Genomic DNA, 12,383 nt, shown 5'->3' on the forward strand with positions numbered 1-12,383 from the left:
CCAATCTCTTATGGTTATAATCCACCCCATAATGTACATAATTATGACCCAACTCCTCAACATTGTTGTCAATCTTACTCACACACCATACCACCAAACACCTCCATATGATCCTAATACATACCCACCATACCAACCACCATATGAGCCATATGAACCATACCTAGAGCTACCACCATTCCAACACCAATACTCCCAATGACCACCAATTCCATATACACCACCTGAAGACTCTCACCAATATGAACCACATTCTAACTATTACACCTTTCTCCAAAATAATGAACCCTCTCTTCCACCACCGCCTTCATTGGATGAAGTTCTCCAACCTTTAATGCAAGAATAAAGAAAGCTTCTTTTCATTCTCCAAAGGCGAGAAGAAGTCCTCCAAAAGATGGCTACTATAGCCGAAGTGGTAAAGCACTTAATCTCATTGCGATCATGCAATCAAGACACTCCCATTGACGAATGTGGAAGACTAGCTAAGGAGTGTAATGAGAAAGGGAACATGGAGCTTCAAGGTGAAGAAGAGGAGTTGGAGTACGAATTACATCAAGGAGAGGTAGTTGAGATCATTGGTATTGAAGAAGTGGTTGGAGAATTGAAAAAAATTGATCAAGAAGTAAATTTCATCATTAATGATTTTTTGTCCACACTTACCAACCCCCTTGATGATCTTGTTGAGCCTTCCCCCATTGAATTTGAATTTGATGTTGAGGTAGATTTCACTCAACCTCCAAGATATGATTTAAGTGATGGGGAAGAGCTAGAAGAAGTTGGTGAGAAAGCATTTAAACTTGAGAAAGCTTGGCAAGAGGTAGAGCTTGAAGAATATTGTCAAGTGGTGAAGGCCCTTCAAAGAGGACAGACGGGAGTGGAAATTGCCTTGTCAAGACCGTTGGAAGCATCTCTCCCTAGGTCACCATCATCCATTATATCATTCAAGCGGGTAAAATTCATCTCTCTTAGTTTTCTTATACCGCTTGAATATGGTTTGCTAGAAACGGATGGTCAACTTAGGATACTTTGTAGGTTGAAGAGTAGAAGAGAGATGATTAGTGGTTGGCATTGTAAATCAAGGTTCATTAAGGTTGAAGCTTCAATGTCTAAGTGCAAAGGTTGGTATAGTTCTCAATTGATAGGGTCTAGAAGGATGTTTGGATGTTGGTATGAGAATTTTGAAGTGAGCTTACCACCTGGAGGGAATTATGATGATCAACTTGAAAATGGGTGTAAGAATAAGGTTTAGGATCCCGGATTATTACATGAGGATCAACTTTAGGAGCTCATAGCTTGTTCGGAACTCCATCAAGGCTTGGTGCAATCAATTAGTAATCTTGGAGCATTTTGGAGATCCCAAAATTGTTGGAAGTTCAAGGATAAATTCAACCACAAGCTTCCTTGATTAGAGCTCTCCATAAGTTCAACTTAAGGACAATAAATAAAAGTGTTAAGTGGGAGATACCCTACCATGGTAAACTCTTTCTATTTTCTCTTTGTATATAGTTGATGAATAAATTGAGTTTTCATTGTTAGGTACTTTCTTTTTCTATATCATTCTTGTATATGTTACTCTTATATGTTAGTTTGCTTAGTTAGATTTGTGTTTTAAGTTGCATATTTGAATAGTTAATAAACTTCTCTTGAATTGCCTTTTTGTTTTGTATTGCATGTTTAAATATTTTGGTAATTTTGGAGTTTGGCTATATTGAAAAAAAGGGCCTCCTGCATATGTGTGACCAATACGTACGCGTGACCCCCTGAATCTAAGCATGCTAGGATCGTTCATGGACTGTGCCATCGCGCGGTTTAGACAATGAGTTGTGCACGTAGCGTGTGGGAGTTGTGCGTGTAGCATAAATTCTTCTCACGCGTACGCATGACCCATGCGTTCGCGTCACCTTCTTTTTCCCCTTGTCATGCCTACGCCTGCTAGACGCGTACGCATTGCATCCCATTCTCCCATGTCACGTGTACGCATGACCCACGCCTACACTCACCACCCCTGTTCGCACACACTTCTTTTCTTCTCTTTTCTCCATTTCTTTCATTTTTTTCTCTTCTCTTCTCCTTTTTCTTTCTTTCAACCACCATTTACCACCCACCATCATCTCCTTTAGTTTTAGTTACTTAGTTAGTTAGTTGGTGAATTAGTTAGTTAGTTTAATTTTCTGTTTTGGTGGTAAGTGTTGGATTACTAACCTTGTTTGCTGTTTATTGCTGCTAATTACTGACTTGATGCTATTTTAGCATTTTGTTGCTATTATGCATTGTTGGATTTCTTTGTTGAGGTTATACTTTATTGCTTGGTATTGAGTTCTTCATGCTTAATATTTGTAAATACCAAGTACTTGTAAATTGCCTTCAAAGTATTCTAAAATTTTTGAATTGCATGTTTTGGCCACCATGTGATTTAAATTCTTTAACCATGATGAGGCAATTGTATGTAGTTGATGTATTTTTTGTTAGGTGATGCTTGTTTATGATTGATCTTTATTTACGTCACCTAATTCATGCATCGAGATTGAGAAATTGTGAAATTGGATCGTAAGCTTACCTAGTGACATCTTTTTGAACTTTCTAAGCTTTGTGAACCATGCTTGCTATGTGATAGATTTCAACATCTATCTCTATTTTCCTAAGTTGCATAGCACCTATGTTCCACCTTTTATGTCATTTAGGTGATGCAAACTAAACTTCAAAGTGTACCATTGATTGATGTGTGAATTTCATATTTCATTTGGTCCATTAAGTTCTCTTGCACATCAATCAATGTCCATTCATTATCGATTTCACAATTGCTTGATTATTTGCTTGAGTACTTTTATGTTCCTATATTACTTGTTTGTTCATCTTAACCTACAAGTTTTCTTTCAAGTATTTCAAGCACACTAGAATGAGTGAAGTGAATACTTCTTTTGTGAAGTTGTGACATAACTTTTAAATGCTAGTGTGTGAGTTCTAAACCGCCCGCAACTTAGAATTCACGCACTATTTTCATCCATGTCACACATTGATCAACTCACTTTATTTTAGTGATCATCACCCCATTCCAACAATCTTTGCTTCCTTACTTTTGCATTTACTCGTCTTATTATATCTTGTTTTCTATCTTTCAGGATGATTCACTATAAGTAAAAAAGGAAAGCAGAAAAAAGAACATGTAGCAGTCGGTTGATCCACCAGCTGAAGGTGGCAATCTGTGAAGTCGTCGTACCCCCTTGCTCATCTTTGAATGCACCGAGAACGGTACAAATTTTTAAGTGTAGGGAGGTCCTCCAACCAATTAGCCAATTTTTTTGGGTAAAAATTTCTAATCTAAACACTTTCACATTTCATTTTTTCTTCTTCTTCTATTACTAGATCTTTTAGAATTTTTAGTTGTATTTTCTTGGTTTGCATATATATAATAAGCTTAGTCAAAATAATAAAATTTTCCAAGAAATTTATCTATAGGGCATCCCAATTGATTTGAGTAAAAAATTTTTTCATTGAACTTGCTTGAATTATATATTGTGGAACATGTTTTTGAGCTAAGAACACACAACCTTGTGAGTTTTTTAGCCTAATTATGTGGTTGCATCATATAATTACTATTTTCCCTCTTGTGTGTTATTCTCTCTCTATGATTGTAATATTTGATTTGTTTGATTCTTTATGTCTATTATTTCGTGTATGAATGCATTTATATGATTGGCCTTTATTTCATTTGAGCTCACTTACCCAAATAGCCTACCCTTCATCTACCTTTGTTAACTAATTTTGAGCTTATTTTAATTCCCTTTGTTCTTAATTTTAGCACATCACTACCCCTAAGTAAAAAACAATAAATGTCCTTTATTTGGATCTTTGATTAGCTTAGACTAGTGAGAGTATGTATAATTGAAGTGGGGGAAGTTTGGGAATATTGGTTGAGATAAAAGTGTACTTTTGAGTTTTCACTAAAAATCTTAAAAGTTGGGTACATACTCATGCATTGAATATTGAACCATATGCATTAATCTTTTTGTATATATTATGTTATTGAAAAAAATAAAAAAATAATATATATAAAATATAAAAAGAAGGAAAAAAGAAAAAAAGAAAAAAAAACAATAAAAAGGGGACAAAATGCCCCTAAAGAAGAGTAATAATAACAATGCATATGTGTTATGGTTGAAAAGAATACATGAGTATGTGGAAAAAGTGAGAATTATGGATAGTTAGGTATTGTATTAGAATTGTATAGGTTGTTATATGTGTTTGGTGAGAGCTTAGGTTAATCAAAGATGCAAATTTCAAGCTCACTTAACCATATATATCCTTACTTTACCCTAGCCTATTATAACCTTTGAAAAGTCCTCATGATATTTGTATGCATGCAATTGTTGATTATTAGATGAAAAATAAATATTAGAGAGCATGATTAGAGGAGAATTGAGAGAATCAACTCTATACACTTGAGCGACTAGAGAGTATACACATCCGATGAGGGGTTCGATTGCTCAATTCTATGTTTTTACCGGTTATTGTTTCTTATCTTGCAAGTTTGTAAATTCTTTTTAATGACTCTAATCAATTGTTGGATTTGACTTGGTTGTGATTGCTTAAGCCCTTATGTTCATACATGCTTTTTTGGGAATTGATTAATTTTGACCAAGTAGTTGCATGCATGCAGATAGGTTGCATTTAGATAGTTTACATTGAATAAATGTTGATACCCCTTTCTTGTCTTTCTTGGTTTAGCATGAGGACATGCTTGGTTTAAGTGTGGGAAGGTTGATAAACCCCAATTTTAGGGTTTATCTTGTGTTGAATTTAATGAATTTTATCAATTTATCTCACATTTATTCAATGAAATAGCATAGTTTTATGAATTTTTCCTAATTTGTGCTTAAGAGTGAAAACATGATTTTTAGGCTTTTAATTTTCTAAATTTAATTCACTTAAATTTCATTCGATGCCTTGATATGTTTGATGAAGTGATTTCAAGTTTAGAAGTCAAAGATTGGGTTGAAGGAATGTAGAAAAAGCATGTAAAAGTGGAGAATTCATGAAGAAATAAAGTTTGGAAATCTGCCAAGTTCTGCATACGCGTGACGCACGCGTACGTGTGACCAGAGTTTTCGTCAATCGACGCGTACGCGTGACAAGCAGCACGTGACCAACTTAAAGAAACATGTTGGGGGCGATTTTTGAGTTCATTGAGTCCCAAATCCAACTCAATTCTAAAGTATTTGAGGTCAAATTCAAGAAGGAACAAGGGGGAGCAATTAGAGTAGTTTAAAAACATGTTTTAGGGTAGTTTTCTAGAGAGAGAAGCTCCCCCTTCATTTTAGAATTAGGGTAGATTTAGGTTAATCTCTCTTATATTTAGGGTTTAATTCTTATTTTCAATTAGTTTTCCTTGCAATTTCTTGTTCCTACGTCTTTGTTCTTTTAATTTACATTGTTAATTTTACTTTTATGTCACTTTTATGTTATGAACTCTTGTTGCTTTTAATTTCTTTTAATGCAATTTGATGTTTTATGTTTCTTTGATGTTTGTTTGAGTTAGTGTTACTATTTTCTTGCATATGGTAATCTTAGATTTTATTATTTTTGTAATTTAATATGCTTTTCTTTTTATGCACATCAAGTGTTTGATAAAACGCTTGGCTTAGTTTTAAAGTAGATTTTGAGAATTCTTGACTTGGATGATAAATTAGGCAATCTTGAGTCATTAATACCCAACTTGGGTTGGTGATCTAGAGTTGTTATTCAATCTTGTTTCCATTAACATTACTTACGGATTGGGGTTAACTAGGCATATTTGACTTTCTTCCAATGCGAAGATAACGTAATATGCTTAATTCTTGGTAATTATTGTGCTATGATTAAGGACTAGGATAGAAAACCTTGATTCTCAATCCTTGCTATGAATGTCTCTTTAGTAATTGTTATCTTTAGTTGTTTCCTTTATTTTATTGTCAATTAAATTCTTGCCTTTTTATCAACCCACACCGTGAATCTCATAACAATAATTGAGCACTCGATTGTAATTCCTAGGGAGAACGACCCGGGAGTGATACTCTCGGTTATTTTTATTGGGTTGAACTTGTGACAACCAAACTAAACTTTGATGGAGAATCCATTATTGGTCTAGACTATGCTTGTAATGAAGAGATTCTTTTTATTGAGGAATTCTAGACCGGCATAAAATTCTTATCATCAATGACCTAAACTAGGTTGTCACGGCCTTGGACATACTCCAACGCTACCGTATCGGCATTTGGACTTACTCAACCTCTTGAGTTAAGACCAAGTCAGCCTAACCCTCAATATTTAGCAAAAAAGCTAAGTAAAACAAGAGAAAAGAAGCTTTGGTGGAAAGAACACTTTATTACTCTAGTGTTTGTTACAAATGATTCACACTCCCAAACTCTAACTCTCACTCTTATTTATAGCCATCTACCTCCTCAATGGATGGTTAGGATTAAATCTAATCAATGGTCTAGATTGATCATCTAGAATATTCACTACAAATATCTATCCTACCACATTCTGTAAATATTTCTAGATTATTCTATACTACTATTCATACTTCTATATACATCCATACTCTTCTAGATTACTCTATAACCTTCTAGAGTATTCTAGAACCTTCTAGGATATTCCAGGACCTTTTAGGATATTTTAGAATATTTCGAAACCATCTAAAACATTCTCAAACACTTTAGAAAACTATATAAACACCGGTAAATCTAACCTTCTAAAATTTACCATGACATTCTCCCTCACCTAATGCACAGACTTCTCGTCGCATTCTGTTCATGATAGTGCTCTAGGTGTTCTTGGGATTGCCACAGATCTTCACGAGCTTTCCTGCTAGCTTCAGTTATCGGGAGTCCTTTCCACTTGATCAAGTATTGGATACTTGGTGGTACTCCTCTTTGTCACACAACACGATTAGCTAGGGTCTCTTTGATTTCTTTATCAAAGGATCTAATTACCACATGTGGAGCACGACTCGAGTCATCTTTACTCAGTTCATCTTAGTCTTCATGATATGGTTTAAGCATACTCACATGGAAGATCGGGTGGATCTTCACAGAGGGAGAAAGTTGTACTTTGTAAGCAACCTCCCCAACACGTCCAATGATCTCACATGGCCCTTCGTATTTGCGGATTAAACTCTTATGAACCTTGTGAAAGGCTTTGAATTATTGTGGAAGAAGTTTAATCATTACCTTGTCTCCCACTTGATAGCTTGCATGCCTCATCTTCTTATTTGCTCATTTCTTCATCCTCTTTGCAGCTTTGTCAAGGTAAGAACGAGAGACATCTGCTTGTTCTTCCCATGAATTAATCATATGATAAGCTTTAGGGCTCTTCCCTGAGTAAAAAAAAGAAAGAGAGTGTAGTGTAATCGGCTGTTGTCCGGTCACAATTTCGAATGGACTCTTCCCTGTGGACTTGCTTTTTTGTAGATTGTATGAAAATTGAGCAATGGCTAGGAATTTTGTCTAATCCTTCTGATTAGCGCTTACAAAATGCCTCAAGTAAAACTCGAGTAAGACATTCACTCTCTTAGTTTGCCCATCGGTTTGAGGATGGAAGCTTGTTGAGAAATGAAGCTCTGACCCAAGGAGTTTGAACAACTCTGTCCATAGTCGTCCTCTGAAGCGTGAATCTCGTTCACTAATGATACTCTTAAGCAATTCCCAGTACTTCACCACATTTTTGAAGAATAGTTGTGCTGTTTTCTCTGCAGTGCAGTCAATAGGGACATGTATAAAGGTAGCATACTTCGAAAATCGATCCACTACCACAAGAATAGATCCAAACCCCTCGGACTTTGGTAAAACAGAGATGAAATCTAAAGACACACTTTTCCACGGTCGCTCTAGCGGCGGCAGAGGTTCCAACAATCCACTTTGAGGCCAATAATAGGAAGATTCAATAAGTGTCAAGGTCCTTCGTTGGCCTTGATGACCAGCACATTTGGTGTTGTGGCATTTCTTCACTAGCATTCTCCTTAGATTTTTTCACTTAGGACGTTCATTTTTCTCCCTTTGGTGTAAAGAAGGTTGTCTTCTAGCTAAAATTGTTTAGTCTTACCTTCTCTAGACAATTTCACCAATTTCTTGGCTAATGGATCATGATGCAACCCTTCCTTGATAGTATGCAAAATATCTCCTTTGACCATGGGATTGGCTGCCAACTCAGCCTTGCATCTCAACGCATCTGCTACCACATTAGTCTTGCTAGGCTTGTATTCAAATTTGAAATCAAACTCAGCTAAGAAATCTTTCCACCTAGTTTGTTTGGGGCTTAAATTCTTCTGAGTTTGGAAGTAGCTTGTAGCCACATTGTCTATTTGACGATGAAGTGTGAACCAAGCAAGTAGTGACACCAAGTTCTCAGACAATGCACCACCGTAGTCATCTCCTTCTCTTGGACAGGGTATCACCTCTCTGTATCATTCAACTTGTGACTCTCAAAGGCAATAGGATGTCCTTTTTGCATCAGAACCCTTCCAATAGCGTAGTCAGAAGCATCAGTGTGGACTTCAAACATTTTTGAGTAGTCAGACAGTGTTAGTACTGGTCTTTCTGTGATAGCAGCTGTCAACTCATCAAAGGCCTTTTGGCACTCCTTTGACCATTTTCAAGAGTGATTCTTCTTGAAAAGATCAGTTAATGATGCAGTCTTGGTGGAGTATCCCTTGATAAAGCTTTGATAGTAATAAGCCAACCCAAGGAATGACCTCAATTAAGATACCTTGTTTGGCGGTTCCCACTCTTTGATACCCTTCACCTTTTTTTGATCCATGTAAAGAGTTTCATCTTTAATGATGTGTCTCAAGAAGTGGACTTCATCCCTTACAAAGGAACACTCTTCCTTCTTTACATATAGGTTATTATCTCATAAAATCTTGAACACCGGTTCGTAAGTATTCTACATGTTCCTCCAAGGCATTGCTATAGACAATGATGTCATCCAAGTAGACCACTACAAACCAATCAAGATAAAGAGAAAAGATCTCATTCATCAAGGTACAAAAGGTTGCAGGAGAATTGGTTAAACCAACATGCATCACCAACTACTCATACGATGCATACCTCGTAACACGCATGGTTACTTTGTTCTTGATGGTTACTTTATCAAGTGCTCGATAATCGATGCATAGTCTCAACGAACTATCATGTTTCTTTTGAAACAAGATTGGTGTGCCATAAGGTGCCTTCGATGGACAGATGAATCCGGTATCTAGCAAATCCTTGAGTTTCTTCTTCAACTCCTCAAGTTTTGGTGGTGCCATCCTATAAGGTGTTGAGGCAAACAACTTTACTTCTGACTTCAATTCAATCTTGTAGTCCACCTTTCTCCTAGGTGGTAGTTGTTTTGGTAACTCAGGAGGTATCACATCCTTATTTTCTTCAAGGACTTCCTTAGTTTTAGGAGGAATGTATTCTCTTTCAAATATTGACTCATCTTGTAATAGAGTCAAATATGTAATCTCTCCCTTCTTGAACCCTTTCTTGAATTGCATAGTGATGCATGAACATATTTCCTATATTTTCCTAGTGAATTTACATTTAATTTGTTGAGTTTAATCAAGAATTAATTATCTTTTAGCCACTATGGATGCTACTTTGAGTTGTGTGCAATTCTGTTTATTTTAGGTAGCATTCGGCTGGATTTGATGGAGTTTTCGCAGAAAAAGAGAAGAAGGTGAATGATGCAGTCAACCCTGACCTCTCTTTACTCAAACCTGAATATCTCGAGCTACAAAGGTCCAATGGACGTGATTTTAGTGACATTGGAAAGCTAACTTCTAGAGCCTTCCAACGATATATAATAGTTCATACTTTCTCAAGTTAGGCGCAAGACACAACAAAAGCACGCCACATTGATTTTGCTTCACTCAAGTAAGGCGTAGCAACAAGGGGGGCAACATCAAGTTAGGCGCCAACCATGATTAAAAGGAAGTGGTCCCTATGCTTACAAGGCTTGCACGGATTATTTAATTAATTCTGATTTAAATTTTATTTTATTTAAAAATAGAAAAAGATATTATTTTAATTTCAGAAAATAGATTTTAAATTACTTAGGATTAGATATAAAGGAGAAAAGAAACTTCTCTTCTGGGATTATTCCACCTCATTCTGTAAATTACAGTTTACCAGAATCCTAGTTTTTACTCTTTTCCATGAGCAACTAAACCTCCACTGTTAAGGTTAGGAGCTCTGTCTATTGTATGGATTGATTCTGTTCCTTGTTTTTTCTATTTTAATTTATGTACTGATTTATATTTCAAGAATTGTTTTCGTTCTTTATTTTATGAAATTGGGTGGAATGGAAGTATGACCCTCTTTCTAATTGAGTTCTTGTATAATTTGGAAAAGCTCTTTACTTGAACAACAACTTGAAAATATATTCTCCTAAATTTCTAATTATCTGGATTTAACGGGATACGTGACATATAATCCTCTTATATTTGGGTAATTAGGATTTTTGTGGCATATAACTAGAATTGAACTTCACCCTCTAATTGGAATTAATTAACCAAGAAATTGGCGGTTGATAAATTTTAGAGGAGACTAAAATGGTCTAAGGAATCAGGGTTTAGTCATATATAGTTTTTTAGGAATTAAATCTTGCATGATTAAAATAAATTAATAAGAAAAGTCAATCCGGAAAATAGATAACTCTGAAGCCTTAACTGTTTCTCCAAATATTATTCACAACTTGTTTACTGGTTGCTTTCAGATATTCTGAATTTATTGTTAATGCTTTTGAACCTTCAAACACTCTTTTCTTTTTGTCTAACTAAGTAATTGAATCAACCATTATTGCTTAGTCCATCAATCCTCGTGGGATCGATCCTCATTCACTTGAGGTACTACTTGGTACGACTCGGTGCACTTGCCGGTTAGTTTGTGGTTAGAAATTCTGCACCACATAGCAAAAAGCATCAGTAGTCCTCCAAATTTAGAGACTGTAGGGACCATGCATGGAAACTCTTTCTCCATGATGCATAATATGTCATAGTATGTTATAGCCTATAGGTATTATATTTTTCTTCCTTTGCAAATCGAGTCCAATGACTATTTTGAAATCGTCCATGGGTGTTACTAAGAAATCCACAAGGCCCTTCCAAGAACTAAGAGTCATTTTAACCATTTTTGCTACTCCCTTAAGGGGTTCATCCTTAGTATTCACGAGTTTGAACCGGCCATTCTTTTTAGTGATTTTCAACCTAAGCCTCTTTACTTCATCAAGTATGATGAAGTTGTGTGTAGCACCAGTGTCAATAATAGCCATGATGAGTTTTTTATTAATAAAGGCTTTGACATACATCAAGCCTTTCTTTTTTGTGGTGCTTGCCTCTTTGCCCTTCACAGCATTCATGAGTTGGATAGATCTAACATACTCAGTTACTTGAGATTGAGCTTCTTGTTCCTCAGCGATAGATGCCAGAGTCCCTAGTTTGGCACAGTCCTTCATTTGGTGTGGCTTGCACACGAAACATCCTATTTTGGGCGCAAAAGCCTTCTTCTTTTTCTCGTACTCATTCTTCGAAGATTATTTCCCTTTTTTCTTGGTTGAGAATGTAATACCCGGTCTAACCAAAATTAATTAAATAATAAGTTAAATAGGAGCAAATATGGTTGGAAGATTTGGCAATTGGAATTTGATGATTTAAATATGATATTTGGATTCAGTGAATTTTTCCGAGTCGGAAAACATAGTTTTCTGCGTAAAAACGCGCAATAGAATTTTGACCGGCAGTACCGGCTGAGATTTGTCTGGTACTGCAGCTGAGAAAATTGATTATGATTAAATAAGATTAAGAAATTAAGAATTATAATTAGGAGAGGTAGAAATATTTAAAGTGCAATTTAGAATGCTAATCTTAAAGGGTTTTGGCCCAAAAATTGGGCCAACAGACAAAATAAGTGAACTGGGCCTAAGTGGACCTAAGACTCAACATATATAAATATTAGTTATGAGCATTTCAGCTCATTTTACTCTAAAAATAAGAAGAGGGGCGCTGAATTGAGAAGAGAGAAGAGAACAGAGAAAACCTAACTCTCTTTGATCTTCAAACCACCATAACTTGAGCTACGGAGCTCCGATTGACGAGCCATTTGCAGCCACGCGTCGCTCTTCTCATCCTCTACAATTATATTTAAGTTTTTTGGTGAGTATTCCATTCATCTCTGCCCAGTTTTCGAAATTCCCCACTGTTATACATTTTTTGGTAGTTAGTATTGAAATCTTGTGATTTTTGGTGTTTAGGGATACTCCAACATGGATTCTAAGCGGGTTCTATCCCTACTTCATATGGGCTGAGGTAAGAAGTGCTCAAACCCTTGTGATTTGTCATTTTTATGAGCCCTAGGTTGATGTATGGA

Source organism: Arachis stenosperma, chromosome 6 (assembly GCF_014773155.1).
Source record: "Arachis stenosperma cultivar V10309 chromosome 6, arast.V10309.gnm1.PFL2, whole genome shotgun sequence".
Taxonomy (NCBI): Eukaryota; Viridiplantae; Streptophyta; class Magnoliopsida; order Fabales; family Fabaceae; genus Arachis; species Arachis stenosperma.